Here is a 22212-nt window from a genome sequence, read left to right as displayed (position 1 = left end):
TTTACAAGGATTGCAGCTCTTAATTAAGTGCTGTGCTGTTTGTTGGACACTACATTTACATAGGGGGCTGTCCAAGAGGTTCATCTTGTGAAGTATATCCAGATCTCACTCTGTTCAGCTGGGCCCACACTCCTCTGACAAGGTGGTGCCCAGTGGGGGACTTGTTTGGTGTTGATATAAAACACTATAGGATTAGGTCTGATTTTTCCCAGTGGCCGGCCCACTCTATTGCTGCCCATTGATTTGCTGCAGCACCCTCAATCTCTTCCAGGAGCTTGTGGCCTTCATGTATAAATGGCATATGACTTTAAAGCCTCTTAAGCCTCCACCTATTCATGTCTTCGTTAACAGTTAGTGGAGCAGGTGAATCTCATTATCTCTTGTTGCTATTGCCAGGAGCGATATTAGGGTCTGTCTTCTTATATCACATGGTCTAATGCCGGAGAGTACAGGAAGTATATCTGAGTGTGTGTCAATTGTGCAGCCAGTTATGAGGCTCAGCACTCTGTCAAGTACAATGTCAAGCTTTTCCACATCCTTTTTAAATTGTGGAGCCCAGAATTGGATGCTATACTCCAGCTTAGGCCTCACCAAGGCCAAGTACAGTGGGAGGATCACATCTTGAGATTTGTTTGAGAAGTATCTATGGATCCAAGCCAGAGTTTTGTTCTCTTTACCAGCTGCGACACTGCATTGGTGGCTCATGCTCATCTTGTGGTCAATCACAACCCCCAAGTCCCTTTCAGCCGTCATGCTAGCAAACATAGCACTACCAAGCCTATAAGTGTGATGTGGGTTTTTTCCCCTGAGGTGGAGTACCTTCCATTTTTCCATATTGAATGCCATCAGGTTTTTATCCACCCATTTTCTAAGCCTGTCAAGGTCAGCCTGGATCGCCAGCCTATCCTCAGGTGTGGACGCTTTACCCCAAAGTTTGGTGTCATTGGCGAACTTGGCCAGTCCGCTTCTGACACCAATGTCCACATTGTTAATAAAGATATTAAAGAGTACTATTGCAAATGAGGTGCTTCTGAGCACTTTGAAGTTTGCCATCCATGTTAGCTCGCCTAAAAATCTTAAGACAGCCACCCATGAAGAGTCTTTATTTCTATCCTTCTGAACGTGATGTTTATAGGTGAGGAAATGGTCTAATGCGACTCCTACGTAGGTTGGGGCATGCTCAGTGGGAAGGATGCAGTTGCCTACTTTGATACTCAAAATACTCTTGGCTTGACAATTGTCCCGTTGGAAGAGCGATGATGCTGATTTATTGATGCTCAAGGTTAAGTACCACTTGTGGAGATAGTCAGCATTGAGTTCCATGTCAGTACTCAGTATCCGTTCCAGTTCTGTCATGTCAATTCCTTGGGTTACTATGGCAACATCATCAGTGTACAAGTATTGTGTAGATGTATGCAGGAAGTGTGAAGTACGTACATTGAAAAGTACTGGTGCTAGCACTGACCCTTGGGGGACTCCATTCTTCAGAGTTCGTACTCCGCAATCAGCAATCAATTTCCAGACTAACGGTGATCCAAAAACAAACATAAAAGTCCTCAACAGCGGAGCAGGCAGATGAAGGAATACTTCATAGTGACTGAAAAGGCAGATGAAGGCTGCAGTGGAATAGAAACCTCCAGTCATCTAGGTTTTCCATGCCTTCAGATTAAGTTTTCCTTCCTGCTAAGTACTGTATGGTGGCTGATGTGCAATGGCATCCTCAATGAACAAGGACTCGTGGAAGCATCTTCCATCAACAGCAGGTCCTATGGTGATTAGCAAGTGGCAACAGAGGCAGGTGCTACTCATTACCAGAAGGCACTAGTCACAGACTGACATGGAGGCAATGAGTATGTATGCAATGGTCATTTTGAATTTGAAACTGAGTCCAGTGTACAATTTGGTCATGACTGAGCAGGCCTCATCACATATGTGGACAGGGCTAGAAAAGGCGCCCAAAATACAATCCGTCTCACTTCACCTGACTGGAAAACCCCATCCAGTGTGAACAGTTTATCTGAGGTCCAAATCAAGAAATAAAGTTTGCAACCTGTGAAACATCCCCACCCTGACAGACAACCCTAGCACTGATCAACTGGAGCAAAGAACAGCACTAGTGGCCAGAGATTTACTGTTAACCCTGTATCAAGGGACTACTGATGCTGCCGATGATACATTTCAGAAAGGCCAGCATGATATAGCCCCCTGCTTTATCTCCTATATCATTCCTAGTTTATAGTATGAAGGCTGGAACCTCAGCAGTAACTGTTCCCCTTTGTAAAACAGGGATAATGCCCTCCACTTTTGCCATGTACCTTTACCTTGACCTTTACTTGGGGCTAGGATTGCTTTGTTCATGGTGCCTATGCAGAGCCTGGAACAATGAATGGAGTTGCAATCTCAGCTGGAGTTGCTGGGATCTACAGAATATTTGCAGACAAAATATGGGAATTCATGGATAGTATGATACGGCACTGCAGAACCAGCACTCCTGAAACAGCAACTGTTGGTCCTAGGAACCAAAACTTCAACAAGACTTCAGCACATGCTTAATGGCTTTGCAGAACTGGGTTCCAAATCCTCCTCACTTATCATGTGAATAGCTCCATTGAATTCAGTGGGACTTTCTGTGGGAGCCTGGATGACAGAATTTGTCTCTACATTAGTAAAGAGTTCACTCAGCTCAGAGAATATAGGCTGAGCATGTCATAACAAGGACTCTGAAGCCAAACAGACATCGCAAAAAGCATTCATTTCATTACTAAATCAATTTATGAGCATAAACTTATAGTTATCTGAATAAAATATGAATATTTCCAATTTGAAATACCATGCCTCAAACTTATTAAATGTCACCAACAAGCAACCCTGAAGGAAACAGGCAGCATGCTACCTTTGGATGCCCAGGCTATAAATCAACATATTTCCTGAACCCTGCCTGGAATAGTGGATAGTGGCCAAAATAACATAAACTGCTATTTGTGTTCTGTTAGTTGCAGGGGGAAAGAAAGGAAAACCACTCTTTAATGGTTCCTACAATGTTTGGAAAACATTCATTCCTAGCATCCATTTATCAGGTCTATATGCAATAACTTATAGAAAAAAAGCTTCAATTACAAAAAAATTAAAGAAGGGAAATCTTTTAAAAAAAGAAACCAAGGATGGGAAAAAAGACTTTAACTGGGGAAGCCTGGAGTGTTTACCTTTAAAGAAATATGGGGAGTAAAAAAAAATGTTTGTGTCTAGATGTAATACAGAGGTTGCAGATGAGGTCAATTTGTTCTGCTCAGTGGTTTTACATTTGAACAATAGTCCACTATTACAGTGAGCTGTTCAAGTTTTTTTTTGCAGTGAGCTACAAGCTGCCACACCCCACCCCTAAACATTATTTCCATAGTTAGAAACCCTGGTGAACCAATTAGTCTTCAAGGTGCTCCCCCACTTTCTACCTGGTAAACATGAAGCTCGTAGCCTCAGCTCCAGTTAGGGAGTCTGTTCTCCAGAAAAGGGAGAATAGAAAATTGGCTCTATGCCATCTTTGCTCTGTTCTCTGATGCTGTAGTGAAAAGACCCACTCTAGCACTTGACTGTCATGACAGCGAATTAAAGTGCACCTTAAACAGGAAATATTTATTACGGAAATATTACCAACTCTAGACACAAATGAGCAAGTTTCCCTGCAGCTTGAGTTCCAACTTTGTCTCCCTTATTTACCAGTGACTATATCTGACTGGTACCCAGAGACATCTAGTGGCTACATGATGCAGAACAAGCATACATTCTGCTTTGTGTAAAACAACCACAACCAAACAAAAAAGGTAAGCAATTGTCCCCACTAATTCCACTGAGTATTTGAAAAATACAATAGTAACCACGACAGTGAAATGAAACAATCTGCATATATGAAGCCAAAGGCTTAGAATAGTGGCAAAACCATTATTATAGCATTAAAGTTGGCATGAGTAACCTCCCCTGCTGATTGTCAATATTAGTTTAAATGCAAAAAAAATTGGGATCAGCTATAATCTGCAAAAGAGACACATTTCACTGTAGTTAGCAAATGAATTATTTTTATCACATTTTAATAGATCATGCTTGTGATTGGTTTTGATGTTCCTAGGGAGACAACATTCTCATAAAACAAAAAATCTCTTTGGGAATCCCTGTTGATGTGATGTTTTTGATTAGTGCTAATGTTTTTCTGGCCAGCTGTGAAAATGCATTTAACTATAATTGAATAGGCATTGTAATTCTGAAGCTTTATGAAACAAAATCCATGGAGTGACAAGCTGATACAGAAATCTGGCAAAAGATGCTGTATCTTGCCCCTGCAAGACAACATTAATGGAATAAAAATATTGATCTAATATAGGCAGATTGGCTATAAAATTTGTTATTGTGTTATCGGGGGAAAAAAATTCCTAATGTGGAAATCTACTATGATTTGGAATAATCACCTATCAAAGGAAGTCATAACCCACTTTGCTCATTCTATCTAAAGTTGGACAAAGTATTGAAGAATAGATTGCAGAGAGCAATCCAGCACTGGGTGAGGATATCAACACATCTTTTTCATGTCTAATTTTTATGAATCCCTTTGTCATGGAAGCCCAGGGGAATACAACTTCCCCACTAGCATTATTATCATTATTATTACCCTGACACTTAAAGGTCCCAATCAGAGGCAGGCTAACATGTCTCTTAATTTTGCCCTTTCATGGAGATGTATTCTGGCTGGTAGTCCTGGGGAGATAAGAGAATACACTTTTTTTACGCAACCTGGGAATTGGAAAATGCAAGTCAGGATGATGACTCCTGTACTATAGTTTTTATAGAGTACTTTTGAATAATGCTCTAAATTAGATCTCCTTGTGGGAAAAACAAATCTGTCAAGGGAACAGACTTTTTAATGTGTGAAACAAGGAGCTTAGCTGTACGGTAGTAATAACGACATCATCAATTTAGTTCAAATAGTTGATACTAAGCTGAAAGGAGACCATGAAAAGGAGAGCATCAGCTATGGGGTGGCTGAGCCCTGCTCTCGCTTCTGTTCTGTTTTATCTTTGCAGAATTGTGTGCGATTCCCCCTACCTCAACATTTCGGTCTCTACAAAAAATAATAATAATAAAGTAATGCTAAAAAACCCCAAAACACTGCGAGTAAAAAAAAAAATTACAGCATCGAATCAATTAATGCAAGTTCTTCCTAACTTCCATGCAAGCCTTGCCTTCAATTAGCCTGATCTCACTGAACCCTCTTGTGCAGGCCCGGAGCAAAAGCAATGGAAACTTTCTCCCTTCTTGTTTTAATCTTTCACCAAGTCCTGACTTTCGCCTCCAGCCCGTCTAATTGAAACTAATCTTCGCGGGCGAGGCCTGTCTCTTTCCCCTAATCCCTCTCTAAGGAAGCTCACATGGTCCCAATTACAGCCACACCGGCCTCTTTTATTCCCTTCCTCGTCTCTTTCTGCCAGTTTCATTTTTTGAAAGTTTGCATTATTAACTCCATGCTTGCGAGTTCCTGTCTGTCACGGGGGCCTCGAGATGTTATCACTGGTTGCCGATGTATAAGGTTACCATGAAAGCATTTTATGGATTACATTTTGCAAAAAGGCGATAGAGGGCATGATAGCTAGCATAGTGGTGAGCTTTATAGGAGTTTATATCAGCAATAAATGAGGGGCCAAGGAAGTGTTTATCTTGGACTTAAGTGTATACCTGCATAGATATCTGAAGGCAGAGACAATAACAGCTAAGAAAGGATCCCGAACATTGACTGTGAGGGTTTCACAGAGATATATGAGAGATGTGCTGCTACTCTGGGAGGAAGCAGGCCACAGAGAGACAGAAAGGGGGAAGAATGTGTTTAACATTACAGAGTTAATGAGGTTATATGAAGGCAAAGATAGCACTTCCTAGTTCCCAAGCTCCTAATCCCAAATCAAACCCTAACCCACTAATACCGAAGCTCAAGCAATTTAATAAAAAATAGACAATTTTCTTTCCCTTCCGTTCTTTCCTTTCTTTTCTAACTCCCTCCCCATCACTTGCCGTGTCGCAGGCAATAGCTCTGTGTTCCACCAAGACTATGATTTATTGCTTGCTTATATAGGTTCTGCTTTAAACCAAGGTGCATAAATCAATCCTGGGGGCTGCTCCCCAGCATACATTCACTTCAACTTCCCTCGTGCAGCCCTGAGAAAGGCTGCTCAGTGCCACCATGACAAAACCCCCACCAGGCAAGACCCACTCCGGATTTCATTAAACCCAAATATTCCCAAAAGGCACAGCTGCCCACTTTCAGCCAAAGCATAAAAGAGAACAGATCCTTCTTCCATTTGCCACACTGCAGATCGCACTCATTAATACAGACCCTAGGGCCGGCTGATGACAGCAGGCAGACAGAAGGAGGACAGGTGCAGTTACTTTAGCAGGCCCTGTGCTTTCAGGAGTCACAGGTGATCACTAGCCATCTGAGCAGTGTGGCTCAGGCTGGTCATCATCAAACCCCGCTGATGGTGCTTGATGAGCAGGACTCTACCACAAAGGGCTGTGGCTGGAACCAGAGTCCTCCCTGCATTCCTGGCCTTTTTGGAGAAGCTCACAGCTCAGCCTCTATCTAATACAATACTACATGCTTGAAAATATAATCCCCACACCACTTCAACTTTAGTGGGACAGAAGGGATGGGGAGAAAAACCACCAGAGGCAAGGGGGACAGGTCACATTACTTCTGGAAGGGACAGTGGCGATGACCAGACAAGACCCCGCATAGAATAGAGTGGAAGAGAGATGCAGAGCAGGGGGGCTGTTTCTCCAGTGGGAATGCATCCCACTCACCTCCTGTCAATACTTCGACATGGGTGAAGAGATGGTCCCCTGATTAAGAAGCAGAAACCACGCACACACACTCTGCCATATAACCCACAGTCGTTCCACCCATCCAGCTGGAGCTGCTCCAGGACTGGGGTGGTGTAGGAGATCAGAACTGGCCTTTATCAGTGGATTTCTCATGCTAAGGCCAGAAAGATCCTTCTCCAGAGAGAAATGGCACTGAAGCTTCGTCACGCTAGGCATATTTCTTAGCATCCTGGGGAACAGAATGAATTGCAAAGCAGATCATATGAGCTGGACACACACACACACACACACACACGCCCTCTCAGTATTATGTACGACTTCTTGAATACTGCTGGGAAACTGAATAAACTATCAAAAATGATACAATCAAAACTCTAATGCATGGCTGCTGCTTATGGCCTCTCATATTTTGACTTGAGCATAGCTTTCTCATAACATTGCATCTCCCTCATTCTACGTTTGCACGTATATAGAACGGCTGCTGAGAGTTGCTGGAAATAAACCCTCAAGAGACTCCAGTTCAAATGCAGGGTTAGGTTATCAGGGCTGTCCACAAGAGCAGTGGCAAAAAATGGACCAGAACAGGATGGAAACACATTGCTAGAGCTATATGGGCCAAACTTGTGTAACGCACTGCTGTATGTGATACACAGATACGAATCAATTAGAGCCCTACCTACAGCACATCCGCTTAGTTCAAACTGTAGCAGCAGAGAGGTTTTGCTTTGAACAGTCTCTGTAAAGCAAGGTGAGAAATTGCTTTGCTATCCCATAAAAAAATATATTTTTAAATTTCTTCCTCCTGACATGGGCCACAAAGTCCAATCTGGAATTAAAAATGTAAGAATGTTTCTTCCTCTAGTTTCAAAACATCTCATTTTGACTATTATTTTGTTTTTTACTCTCCATAATTTATATTTGGAAAGGAAAAATTGTTCTGAACCAGAAAACTGGATTTTTCAATTTTCAAAATGTTTAATTGTAACCAATCATTATCATTTTATCTGCCTATATTTAGTGTTTTTCCTGAAACACCAGCCTTCCAGAATCATGACTTAGAGATCTCGGTTTTCATTTAAAAATTAAGGGTTCTACTTCTTACAGGTGCAGGAATAAAAGCTAGAAAATGTGACCCTCCTTTCCCCCCCACCAAATGCTCAAAAAAATAAGCAAAAAAGGAACTCAACAGTTTTGGTTCATTTTTCTTTTTTTTAATTTCATTATATTAAGTTCTTTTCTGGTGGTGAGGAAAAAAAGAAACTGATCCAATTGCTGAATGTGTTTGTTGCACTATTGATTTTTATGCTATCCAAAAGAAAAATCATTTTGCTTTTTCAGGAATAGATGATCTCACATGCATGCAAACATACCTAGTATATATACACCTTGTATGTGTGTGTGCATGCGCGGATGTGCTTCAAGCAATTTCCTTACTATATGGGCTAAGCTACATGGAAGCTTTCATCACACTCTCTTCCATGTGCTTTTCTAACCTGAAAATGCTCAAGGCAAGCGCTTGGTATCACACCTCCCAAGTACCCTGCTGAGCTTTTTGTCACATAGCTGAGAAGTAAAAACTCATAGCATAGCATCATACTTTTATAGCACAGCATGAGTAGGTCATTTTTTTTCCTGTGATATTTATGAGGACTTAGAGAATGATTAACTGAGGAAGATGGGGGAAATGAATCCTTCCAAATGGTGAAGGTCTGGATTCTCCAAACCAAACAAATGGCTTTTATTGCAGATTTATGATCTTTGCAGAGCCTTGCAATGATGAGTAACGACCTATCTCCATATTATTGAAGAGTTTATTATGACAATTTATCACCAAAGTAACATAGCAAGATCTGAAGGGGTAGAGAATAACGCCAAAAAAGCAGGACATGTTGTCTCAGCTGTGAGCTTCCTCAAATAAGCCCTATCAGGGGGAACTGGGGATGGGATGCCTGCATGCAAGTGTGTGCATGAAGGGCAAATTGTTACAAGGAAGTGAGTGCACAGAAAGAAAGTCACTGTGTGTATATGTGGAAGTATGCAGGCTTGTGTGCCTGGAGTGGGACAGAGGTCATCTCTGTAGGGGGAAACAGCATCCTGCAGTGGTGAGCTTGTGTGCACAATGAAACTCAGGTCATGGAAGAGTGAGGGAGTGAGCAGGGGTATGCACGAGCCTGTAGATTTGTCTCAGGAAGAGCAGGTGGGGGTAGGCCCCTGGGCACACACATAATTATTCCCTTGCTGTAGTGTGTGGCCATGGGTGGGCTGGGAATGAGACAGATATCAGAAAACCCTGCTGCAAAGAAGAAAACAGAGATGCTACCTGTGTTTTATTTTTTTCTTAGAGCCTGGGAACCCAAAGTGGTCAAGGCTGGACTGGACGGTCTAGAAGGGAGGCTGAGAGTCACTTGGTATGTTCTAGGATTGATGGAGACTTGAAGTGTCTCTTCTGATTTGGGTGGAAAATTCTTCCCAGAGCTAAACTGCCTTTTAAGTGACATTTTGCTTGAGGTTTAGCAAAAAAAAAATAAAACTCTGAGCATGAGCCCATAATACAGATGTAAAAATCCTTGACAATCCTGCCCCCTAATTAACTTTGAGCTAAGCATGGAAAGCTCTAAGAAACGTTAACACCTGTGTTAGGTTTGTCTGGCGGGTGAATCTTGAAAAAAAATCAGCTTCCTGATATGCAACAGGACAACACGCTATTCCACAAAGAGCCATGGCTCCGCAGATCAAGTTCCCTAGATAAGACAGATTTGTCAGGCCACTACTTTGATGTGAGTTGCTCTTTCTTGCTTTATTGGGAAGGCTCTGACCTCAGCTGTGCTAGTGAAAGTCTGGAGCAACTCAGTGGACTGACTCCAGATTCACGCCTGCCTAAGTAAGATCAGGCCCTTCCGCTTTTGAAACAGACTGTCAGTAAATGTCATGTTTTATTTTGCTTCCTTGAGACAAATATGGCAACATACACCCTGCTACCAGGCCAAAAGCATTATAATGTTAGTTTGTTGAAAGCAATGTTGATTTGGATTTAGCCTAACGTTACTTGTAAAACTGAATTATGGTGAGATGGCTCTAAGCAGCTCTGACGGGGGGCTCTCTTGTTTTAAAAAAACTGCGCTCTACTGATGGTAGTGGAATAGTTATTCAGGGGGAAGGGCAGCTCCAGATGACAGTTTGAAAAGCCACCTTCCCAGCCAACCCTGCAGGCTACACCACAGGCCAGATTCTTCACTGCCGTATGTTAGCATCAGTCGGCTGACTGCTAGCCGGTGAACCAACCTTGCATCATTAGTGATGGGGAAGTGGAAGGACTTCTCAAATGGACCGAGAGGTACTGAGCCTCGCTGGAAGTTTCCACATGACATCATTTTAACCATTTGCAATGCAGTAGCACCTAAAAGTCTCAACTGAGCTCAGAGTCCTATTGGGTTAGATGTAGTGAGGAACGGTAAGTTCTCTAGGAAAGTCACAATCTAAATAGGTCAGACGGGGAAAGAGTGAAAAAGTGGAATAAACTGAGGCACAGAGAGGGAAAGCGACTTGAACAAGATCATCCAGCAAGTCAGTGGCAGAGCTGGGGAGGGGAAATGAGCTCTCCTGTCTCCCACTCCCATTTCCAGCAAAAGAACTCAGGTCAAGTCTTCAACAAAAAGCTGCTGGCTCCCAGTCCCTTGTGTGACCTTTCTCCCACAGCCTTTAGGGACAGTGTAACAAACAAATGGGCTGGCCTTGCCTCTTTACTATGTCCTATGTTACAAGAGCTTGATGACACAGAAACACTAGTTAATTTGGCTAGGGTCAATATCTGGAACTCCTGGCAGTGAGGACAACTGAGGCAAGTACCGTGCCTGGATTTTAAAAAGTTTTGGTTCACTTTTTCCCAGCTGCAGGGATCACGTTCTGTTGCAAGAGGCAGGTGTGATTTTCTGACCTGCCTTCTCTACTTGGATACATAAATCCCAAAACAGCACACTCCTAGGCATTCACTTCTCCACCTGAGGAGAGGATGAGAGAACAAGCATATGACAGAGGTGAGGTCACCTCAAACACAGATGAGAAAACAGGCATGTGACAGAGGGGAATTTGGAAGGTCCTCTGATATTGCAGTGGTAGGTGTGATAAAGAAACAGAAGAAGTTTCTATATCACACCTATATCGGTGCTCCCCATTCCACAGACTGACACCCAAGATGTTTTTCTTTAACAACAAGCTGAACTAGAAATTGTCAGGCCTGGGCAAGGGAATCAGTACCTGCTAACTGATCTCTAAATGGAGATCAACAGCTGGCAGACAAGGTGTAACTGGAGGCTGTCTTAAGGACAGCTTTGGCATGACAGTTAATGAGCAATAACCCTTTGGCAGGGCAACTATTCCTTTGCTTTCTAGCCCTTGGGGCAGTGGTGTTAATCTCCCTCCTGGTCCAGCTACCATTGTGCCAAGCAAGAACAGATTGTGCATTAAGGACGCGATCCAAATTTTGCCTGTCAAAAGGAGTTCATCTATCCATTTCAGTGGGGTTTGACCTAGGCCTTGCACTGCTGCAGGAGAATCACCCTCTTCCTCACCTCCCATATAGTTCTTATTCTGGAATCCAAAGAGCTTTGAGAAATATTAGAAGCTCACCCACTGATCTGAGCCAAAGAGAGTCTTTGTTAAAGCTAGCCCGCTGGAGCTGAGGGCTGCCAGTCTTAGGCACCGTTGGTCCTGACCTCTCTCAGTGCAATTTGCAATGCTGGTCTCTGGGACTAGGGACAGACATTACACATAAACTGGTTTAAGTGATCAGAAACTGGTTTAAACCTGTAACAGAACAGATATTCAGTGCACATAAACTGAAACCATTTTGAGATAAACTGGGTAAATATAGTATCAGACATAACAGATTTGGGTCAAACCAGTTTATGCAATGTCTGTCCCAGCCCCCTTGCTGGTTTAAATTAAATCAGAGACCCCCAGCATCCTGGCATGCTCTCTGGGCTGGGCGGGGCTCTCTGCTTCACAGCAGAGCTGGCCCCTCCCCTCTGCTCCCTGGCTGGAGCTCCAGGAGAGACTGCGGGCACAGCAGGGTCTGCCTGGCTTCCCCCTGCCCTATCCCCCCCATGTTGCTTGCTGCTCAAGCAGGAGTCCCCTCCTCCCTCTCTCCCATCTCCCACAGCATGGACCCCAGTCCCACAGAACCTAGGCATGTCGTTTGCTAGCTAATGCTGAGAGGTATCTGTCTGCCTGTGTCCAATTTCACTGGGACAGGCAGACAGAACAGAGTCTGCTTAGGGCTTTTTGGAGCTAATCAACAGGTCAGCTGGCAAGGTGTTTAAGAAGAGTTTGAATTGATGGAGAGAAGCTATTGCTTTGCTGATGAGGTGATAAACACTGTTATCAGCTCCCTGTTGGCTTGCTTGCCTGTCATTTGCTGCAGACAATATAAAGAAGGAGGGAGAGAGAGATTGAAAAGCTCTGTATAACCAGTAGATTCATGCACTGTGTTCCCCACTTCCCCCTTTTGCTCTGAAATTGCAGCCCGGGGTTGGGACCTGGCAACACTCCCGCCCCTTGAGCAGCAACTGGGAAAAAGCCTGGAATAGTGCAGGCAGACCTCCCTAATCAGAGGTCCTGCTGAGGCCTGGGTATGTCCCCTACAAGCTGAGCACTGTGGAAGGGAGGGGAGGGCTTCTCTAGCACCTCCTGGCTTCTAGCCTGAGCCACTGCAGGCATGTGCCTGAATTTCCTCAGTCCAGAGAGAATGTCTATCCAGTTACAAACGAGTTCGGCCTAGCCAGGTTAGACTAACCTGCAAAGATTGAATCAATTCAGGCTCAGGCTTTTTGAATGTCTGTCCCAAGCCTAGCTGGCAGCCACTCTCATTCTGTTGCTATGTCAACCTTAAATACTTTTTTTTAAAGCAAAACCCACCCATTTTCTGCTGCCCATTCTACTACAATGCTGTAAGTCAGTGTGAGAGGTGTAACAATCACCACCTTCTCCAAACAGAGCCCCAACCCATTATGCCACTGCCAGCCCCCAATCTCCTGTACCCCATCTGCAGCAATCATTAAATAAACTCTTAACAGTGTCTTCTGTAGCTTTTAATAGACTAGAGTACTTATACTGTCAGCTTTTACTGGGCAAGATGTAATTTTCCAATAAACACCGCCACTTCCAAAAAACAGCACTTCTGAACTTTTTCCAGAATCCAAAGTCTTTGGCTACAGCCGCAGCAATGGGAATCAAATTATAAAAACAAAATCCCTCCTTTCACTCCATGCTTTCAAATGTTTTTCCAGGACTGAGACGAGAGGCGAGCTCGCTATTTGTTTCTGCTTCTGTTGGCTTTTAAAAGCACAAGAGGGTAAAGGCACTGGATGGCTGTAACTTTCACAGCTTGCTTATGTACACAGTGCCATAACCTTTGTGTCTTGCTGTGAGCAGCTGCACGGCAATTGTATTAGTCTGACTGACTGTAAACTGTGCGGTAATATGTAAAACATATTGTGAGTGATGATGACTAATTGGAGAACATCTTGCAAGACATTCTACACTTGTATAAAATGTCATCCAGCTGTAGGCTGCCTTCTGTCCTACATGGGTCTGTGGAGCTATCAGAACTGGCTGGCTCACTGCTGGCTTTCTAAAGAGGACAGGATGGTAGAGAGAGCCTGGGCATAGGCCAAAGTGGGATGTGCCTCTATCCCATCTCTGCACTCTCCATCACCTGTGGGGATTGGAATGTGGTCAGGGACATTTTGGGCACAGGGGGCCAAAGCAAGCCTGGACGCTAGTGATTTGACTTGACCTGACTTGAGGTAATTTAAAGGAGTTGGGAACTTTCTGCAAATCTGTCACCTCTACTATAAAGTTGTTAGTTGCTTCTCAAAATCTTAGCTACATATTTTTTCCTCCAGTGGGAGCCTAAAATATACTGCAAACTAGTAGGGAAGGGCCCAAAGCATTGTCTTGTTTGAGAGTTTTGTATCCAGTGTGTCAGTGGTTTTGTTGCAGCCGGTGGTTATGTTTGAAAGCTAGTAAATCCCGACTGCAGAGAACTTGCCTATTTGGAGGAGCCTGTAACACAGTGATTGCTAAGTATCTGCACCATAGCCTCCTCACTTGTTTGTGACCTTGTCACCCACCAGTGGCTGTCATACAAACGTTTCTCCTTCCTCCCACTCAGATAGCCAAGTCATGCTAAAAGGTCAAACACTGCCCAATCCCATTCCAAATACTCCCAATCCCATCCCAATATTCCCAGTTCCCAAATATTCCCAATCCCATCCCATCCCAATCCCATCTGAAACCAGTAGCAGCCACAGTAAAAGTACAGCAGTGGTTGGAAAAGATACAATTTTATTTTTCAAAGAAAAAATCCAAAAATGTTATTGTTTTCTAAAATGTTTCTGGTGAAAATGTTTTAGTTTTTCAACAGCTTTCAAAGATACAAAATTAATTTTTTTTATTAACTGAACGTTTAAGTGACAAGAAATTTCAACCAAGTCCAGGCTACAGACTGTCTTAACATGGTTTAAGCGATCAGTCTTGTTCATACAAACCCACCAGACATCTATCTGTGTCAGTAGGTGTTGTCTTAATTGGCATATAAAATGAGCTTCTTCTCATGACACAGATGCTAGTTTTTTGAACAGAGAGAGAATTTGCACCTATGTAATGAGGACACTGGACACAGTCCACACATGGTTCAAATCCACATAATCCCTTCTAGTGAGGGTATGATTTTTTTTTTCAAATAGTTATATCAGTATAACAAGAACAACATGGGTTATGGGAGTAGTTATTGTATTATAAAACACCTTTATACTGGAATAACTTGGTTTCACACTGAACAGCTGCAAGTTCCCCAGTGGTGGTATCATTAAATCATGACAACTTTTCGTACCTAGAGAAGCCGTTAATGTAGATGTCAGAGACCACTGAAAGCTTATATCACATAGGATTGCATAGGAAACTGGGAATCCTCTTTAAAGTGGAGTGGGCTGTGTAATAAGGAGCCTTCAAGACACACGATCATCATGTCTCTAGACAGTGATACTGTGGATGCCCTATTCCTTCACAATAAGGACATAACATGCATTTAAAAAAAACTTTCAGCAACAGATCACCAACAATGTCTCTCATTGTTCATTTTAACCTATACCGTGCCCACACAATAGGTTTGTTGTAGTCGCAATGAGCTGCAGCATATCTGTTATCTGCTGTGCAGGGCACGGCGAGGTTAGGCTAAGGGTAAAAATAATTTTATCCTCCCTGGTGCTGAAAACCCTTTCATTGGTGCTGATATTCAGGGGCCTAATTTAAACGGGAGCTATCATGCAGCATTATCCTCCCTCTGAACGCATCTGACTGGCCATGGTGGTATAGGATTACATAGTCCTGGGCTAGCTTGCTCACTCTGCATTTAAACAGAGTTGGGGAGATGCTGTGGAACAATACCAGGGTCACTAGCCTCCGCTGTACATAGCTGATAATAATAGTTTCCATGGAACTAAAGGAGGATTTAGAGATGGATAATTACCACAAGAGTTTGTCTCCAGTACCATATGGCACGTACAATACAGCCCCCAGGGAGCACTTCAAGCCTCTGCTTCACCCCTCTGCACATGCGGTGCACCTCAGGTGGAGCACACAGGCACGGAGCGCAGCAGCCTGCCAGTGACCCAGTGTTCACCTTCGCCACCGGTGCTGTAACACAGAGCAGTTTTGTTCCTCTCCTTGGTGGAGGACGTCCAAACAGCAAATGTTCAGTGAGGGCAGGAAGAGCGTTTGAAGCAAATTCCTGGAGAAATAAATGTGAATTTACTTAACTTACCATGTCTCCTGCTCTTCCCCTCAGCCCCCCTTTTTCTTTCCTCCTGCCGCTCCTCAATGCCATCCCTCTTGTCTCTAAGTCATCCTTCACACTCACCACCGCACTCCTCTTGCTTCTCTCACTTTTTCTCGTGCCCGAGTCTTTATTTGCTCTCGTTACTTCTCTCTCTCAGCCTCGACTCCTTCCCAGATGATTTCATAGATTTCATAGACATTAGGGCTGGAAGGGACCTCGGGAGATCATCGAGTCCAGCCCCCTACCCCAGGGGCAGGAAGTCAGCTGGGGTCACAGGATCCCAGCAAGATAAGCAGCCAAACACTTCTTAAAGGAGTCCAGAGTAGGTGCTTGCACCACCTCTGAAGGGAGCCTATTCCAGACCTTGGGGGCTCGGACAGTAAAGAAGTTTTTCCTTATGTCCAACTTAAAATGGCCTTGGAGGAGTTTGTGACTGTTGGACTTTGTCACCCCTTGGGGCGCTCTGGTGAACAGATGTTCATGATGTCAATTTACACAGGTTTCTGTAAAGTGTTCAGCTATCAGATACCCTGCTCTTGCTATTTTTAGGTCCCCAGAAGACACTTGTTTCAAGCAAAAAGGCAGAAAATGCTTGGTGCCTACACATTATTTTTTTCTTCACTGCATCTGGGTGTCGGGTGCTGCCAGCGCCACACAACAGTTCTGCCTGCACGGAAGGGTACTCCAGATGAAGTGCCAAAAAATTCCCCACCACCTGGATGCCCGGAAAGGATTAACACACACTCTTATTTGATCACACATGCATCTGTAGCAAACAGCAGCATCCAAAGTATTATGTGGGTTGCCATTAAGTATGTTTTATTAATACTGTATATTAAATTTTAATACAATGATTACAATCAAGAAAAATGGCATGTCACATGGGGAAGGTATTAAAGAGTTTGGAAGAAATTCTTATTTTGAAAGGGATATTTATCAGGTGTTCAAAGGCCATGCTGTTTAGCAGAGCTTTTCAGAAATGGGCCAGCTTCACCATTGATAGTAACAGTAGATAAGGCTTCCTTTCTCCCAGCCAGGGCCAGACACAGGCATGGATGAACTGGGCAGCTGCCCAGGGCCCAGACAGAAAGGGGGCCTAAAAACAGTGGAAATAAGTATTATTATCATTATCTCTGGTGAAGAGGGGCCCAATACTAAAAGTTTATCCGGGACCACCAGGAGTCTAGGTACGGTGCTGGTCCCAGCTTCTATCTTGTTCAGCTTAGCACAGCTGGCACCAGGGGCCATCTCTTACTCCGTGTTGACTACTCTTGGCACAGTGAGACCCTTATCTCCAGGGATGCTATTATCCATACAATCACAATCAAGGAGAGGGCAAGGCTAGTGACCAGTGATTCTCCAATTCACTTACTTTGGCTAAACTTAGAAATTCAGATCCTCATAGCAAAAAACTCTTTGCAGGAAGCTGGGAAGTCCTGAGACCCATGACAAGCTGGGTTGCCCCAAATGGGGCATCCTATCCAGATGGACTAGGAATGCCATAGTCACAGACCCTGGCAGCCCAGATGCTACAGGAGCTCACTAGGTGATCTGGCAAGAAGCCTGACAGATTTCCACCAGAAACCTGTGTGTTTTGCTGGAAGCTCATCAGAACCAATGTTGCTGCAAAACGATTTGGTTTTGATGCATTGGCATTTCTCACCGAAAAACCTCTTTTATCATAAAATTCCCAAACAGTGGGACCATGTCGATTACATACTAATGATCCAAGCCAACCTGCCTGCCTTTCCCAAACCCCACTCCCTCCCAGAGACTCCCTTCCCAAAGCTCCCTCCCAGAGGCTTATTGGAAACAATCCATTGGAACATTTTTCTACCACAAAATGCCAATTTACTTGGAAGCAAAACAGTTTGTGGGAGAACATGACGATTTTGATGAAAGCTCATTTCAAAGGAAAACATTTTAAAGTGCGTTCTGCAAAGGCCAAAATGAGCTTTTCCAAACAGAAGATTTTGATTTTCCATTTTGAAATAACTTTGTTTCACTTTTTAAATTTTATCTGAGGCCACATGACAAAATAAAGTTGAATGAAACATTTTAGGTGCATTGAAATGTTCAGTGTGACACAAAGCAACACTTCTGGAAAAAAAGTCCACAGGAAATTTTTGCTTTGTTTTCATTACATTTTGGGATGGAAAAAAACTAACTACAGAATGACCTATGAAATTAAACCAAATCCAACTTTATCTCCTTAAAGCATGTGCTGGTTTTCAGAAGGTAGAAAATGGTCTGTGGGTTATTTGCCATAGAGCTACCTCTTTGCATTAACTTCTTGATTCCCTCGGAGGCACCTTCAACATGCACAAAGTAAACACAAAACCAGTGGAGGGATGGTATGAGCTTGTACTGCCGCACTTGCATCAGCTGAAAAACCTCTATTCCTTTCCTAAAGGAAAAAAGACATTGGAGGATGGTTTTAATCTTGTCCTGAACCAAGTAGATCCAGGAAGCAGAGCAAACACAGACTCTCCCTGCAAATCTGACAGCAACCACAGTGAAACATTATCTGATGCCCTTTTTAGGAAGTACTTAGTGTAAGGAGTAGCAAAGTGGTTAGTGGAAACAGACCCTCACATTGGCGCCACAGCCACTGTTCAGTTCGATGACCCTGCCAGATGTGTCCATCTTGCAGGCATCAGAGTAGCCAGAGAGGTACCTTTACAATGGAATTAATCAGCTCCTGGTTTTTCAGTTCCTTGGCTGCTAGCGACATGCATTTAAACCGACTGTGCACCCCACAGGGCAGCCTGGTCATCCTTGGTGCCTCAGGCAAGACTAAGGGCCCAACCCAGCAGCAGGGGAGGAAAAAGACCATGCTGCTCGTTGCTGTCCCACTCCAGTCCCACTGAGGCCAACCTGGGAGTTATAGGGACACCTTCAGAGATCTTCCACTGCCCAAATCCTGAATAGCCACCATCTTCATCTTAAAATTGGTTCTGGGAGCTAGAAATGTGAGAGAACAGCAAGTGCAATAACACCCTGTATGTTGACTGGTATACCCAACACTGGACGCCACCAGGTCTTGGAAAGCTTGTGAAACACCTGACACCCAGAAGTCCTGCACTCAGGTCTCTGACCATGCCTCCTATCTGGGTAGTAGAACTTTAGGGCCCAGGCGAAACAAGGGAAGTGCAGACATCGCAACAGCCCATGAATGAACCAACTTCATACGCACCTTCCCAAGTCACAGTTCCTTCCCTGCTGCATGTGGGGGTCAGAACAGCCACGGATAACAGCTCTACTCTAAGCCAGCCTAGCGCTTGTGGCTGATGAACATGAGAGGAGGAAAGCCAAGTCTACTCCTGCTGCAGCCTCCACCACGCGCCTCCATGGGAGCTCGGCAGGTGAGCAGCACCATACACTTCCAAGTACGTGTTGAGGAACACATGCATGACGTAAAAGGAGGGGCCTCACTCACATGCACACTGGTGCTACACAGGCTAACTGGAAGGCAGCCTTAAACGGCTGAATGTGGGAATGACTAACTTGGAAAGGACAAATGATTGAGCTGTGAAGTGGAGTAGAGCCTGGAGGGAGGAACTAAGGGGGAACCCTGGTATCCCAGCTCACTTGTAACTTCTAGCTCAAGTGAAAATCAAGTCCTGCTTGCTGTGAGCCTTGCCATCACACCTGTGCCTGTGCTGCCTAATTTCAGGCTTCCTCGGGTGGTGGTTTTTTATTTAATTTCCCTGTGAACATGCTCTTTTATCATCCCGAACCGTGAAAGCAAATTAAGAAGAAATGGTTTTCTTTCAATTAGGCTCACAGTTGCTTTGAGTAACTGCCTATAATTCTATTTAATGAAAAAATAAAATCATTATTCCACCGCTCCCCGCGCTCTGTGACAAGCGCGCAGGCGGGCCATGTTAGCGGGCGCCACAGATTTATTTAATTAGAAAAATATTTTGTTTTCTTCAATTCTTTAAAAAAAGAGAGAGAAAAGAGAAAAAAAAACCCCTCCAGGCACAAAATTAATCAAACTTGTTACCTACCGCTTAATAACTTATAAACTACAGGCATCAATCCATCCGTGGGTTTGTTTTCCCCTTGGACTGATTAAGTACAAGCTTCATGGTCCAATCAACAGGCTGCTGTCTTATGCTTCCCGCTTCCCTTTTGCAATCCCAAGCCGTGAAATTGGAAAGACAAAAGATCAAAGCACTGATTCAAATGGCCAAATTGGGAGAGAATCTGTAGTCTGAAAAGCACTAAATGCAAGGCAGAATCCAGCTGCAAAGACAGGGAGCGCTGGGAGAATTTAGGTCCAGGGTTGCCTTCACATACCTACCAAGCAGTGACTGCTTATCTTGCTGCTATCCAGCATGGGTGTCTCAGCCAGCTGCTATTTCTCATTTCCTAGCAGATTGCAAATTCACTGGGGCAGGCATTTGTTTGTATAATATCCAGCGCAATGGGGCACAAGCATCTAGCAAAATACAAATTAATGATCACCCTAAATAAGGGTTTGACTTGGTTTTGCAAGAAGGAAAAAGGAAAAGGAAAACTTTACTTCTCCGACTCCAAACCCCTTGCCTCCCAGAGGCATGCTTTATAACAGCAGCTGGTTGCTCCCTCTGAAAGGCTGTATTTGAGGAATCAGCAGCTCCCCTAGAAGTGGCCAGCAGGCAGAAATGGCAGCATTATTTTTTATTGCCAGCACTTTGCCTGCCTTTAGTAAATGGGAGCCACATCCACATGAGACGCCGACTGCGCAGTAGCCTGAGATGCAATAGCATTGTGTGGCAGAAACTGTGATGTGACACTACTGTGCAGTAGTCTCAAGCTACCGCACAGCCAGCATCACAAAAAAGCCATTTGTTGGTGCTACTGAGCAGTAACTCAAGTTACTGCGCAGTCATTTAATACTTACTTATACAAGTACTAAATGACTCCACAGTCAGCGTCTCGTGTAGATGCGGGCGAGGAGAACAAGTCTAAGGGTGACTTGTGGTTCCAGGCCTGGCTCCAAACTAAAAAGACAGTACCACCCTTTCAGGTTTATCACGGCTCACAGCCGTACAGAGGCCAGCACTTGGCTGGAATTGGAAGCAAACGATCAGCCAATGTGATCGGATCAAATTTAGTTGGATGTACTCAACAAGGGCCTGAGCTATGGCCCCATGAAAGCTGTGGAGTCTTTCTAAAGCCTTCAGTGTGCTTGGAATCAAGTCCCAGGTGTTCCCATCTGGCACTTGTCATCTCTAACTCCTTCCCTTAGCAATCTTTTGACCTCTCTTGGATGTATTGTGTCCCCCTGACTGGCCTACTCCTGTGGCAGTAGAGAGAAAGATATTATCATTCAGCCCTGCATACGCTTACTGTTTTATTTAGCACAATACTTACTGATGCAGGGGCCTTCACTGAACTCCAGTGTTTGCAGTATCAGATCCAAGATTGCCTGAGAGTATATATACTGCTGCTGAAATCTCCTGCCTGGGACCTCAGAAGCATCTCTGTACACCCACCCGTCAAGATGTCCACAAGTGTGTTAATGCCAAGTGTCAACCACAGACTGTGTCTGCTAGTATTGAACTCTGAACGCACACAACACAAAGACCACTGCCAAATCATGACATGATTAAGGCAACAAAGAACAAGTAGCAAGAGCAGATGTATCACATTCCTAAGGACTACAGGCTCTGTCACAGAGATGCTTGCAAAGATGCTCTGGCTAAACTACTAGCAAGAAAAAAATCAGGAAGCTGAGGTGGATCCCATAGCAAAAGCCTGGGCAGTCTCCAAACTGCTGCATCCTTTTCATCAGGTGTCTAAGTTTCTCTTGACATCAGTAGGTTATATGAAACAATGTCCTTTCGTTTGATCAGTCTCTTTTTTCATGATTATTATTTCTTTGCTTTATCATGAATCCCTGAAAGAAGAGGAGGTTTAAATTGGGATGTTGAAACCCTGAGCTGTAGTTTTATGGCTTTAAATTAACATATAGAGACTTGCTCTAGGTACCGTAACAAAGTAAACATTCAGCGGGGCTATCTGATTACATGGGCTGATAATGAATTTATGGAACATAGCACAGGAAGTACTCTTTTTACTGGATGCTGTTGTAAAGGGCAGCACACCTCACAAGGAAATGTTGTGGGCCAGTGACACAGCTCCTTGCCCCCAGATCCTCAGCTGGTGTCAATCAGCCAAGCTCTATCAATTTTTGCAGTCATTTCAGCGCAGCTATATCAGCTCAGAGCACCATGGACACCTTGGCACCTTCTTTTCTCAATCTTTAACTAACTGTTACCTAGCAGCAATATATTAATATAGCTGAATCTGTGTCTGTAAGAATGGTTTTCCTTTAATCCTATCCCTTCTCTCCCCACCCTTCAGACATCACCGATTGTCTTAGGGAGTCTGCTGGGTTTTTTACACATCTCTATGGCAAGGCCTCATCCTGGTGATATTTAGTAGTGCTGGCAAAAGGTGCCAGACCATCAGCCCTGGAGGCCAGTATCATCTGGTCATTAATAGATCCCATACACCACAGG

The 22212-nt window shown here is 44.0% G+C and overlaps 1 long non-coding RNA gene across 1 annotated transcript; it reads right to left on the bottom strand.

Moving 5' to 3' along the window:
- Positions 1–14294: 14294 nt before the first annotated feature.
- On the bottom strand, positions 14295–19081 carry LOC149854669 (uncharacterized). The gene is made up of 3 exons (XR_016438756.1): positions 18894–19081; positions 17974–18104; positions 14295–15649 (listed from the first exon to the last, which is right to left on the bottom strand). It is a non-coding gene; the product is annotated as an uncharacterized LOC149854669 (long non-coding RNA).
- Positions 19082–22212: the final 3131 nt, after the last annotated feature.

Source organism: Crocodylus siamensis, chromosome 12 (genome assembly GCF_052110815.1).
Source record: "Crocodylus siamensis isolate JL-2025a chromosome 12, ASM5211081v1, whole genome shotgun sequence".
NCBI lineage: Eukaryota > Metazoa > Chordata > Crocodylia > Crocodylidae > Crocodylus > Crocodylus siamensis.
This window is presented reverse-complemented; position numbering and strand designations above follow the sequence as displayed.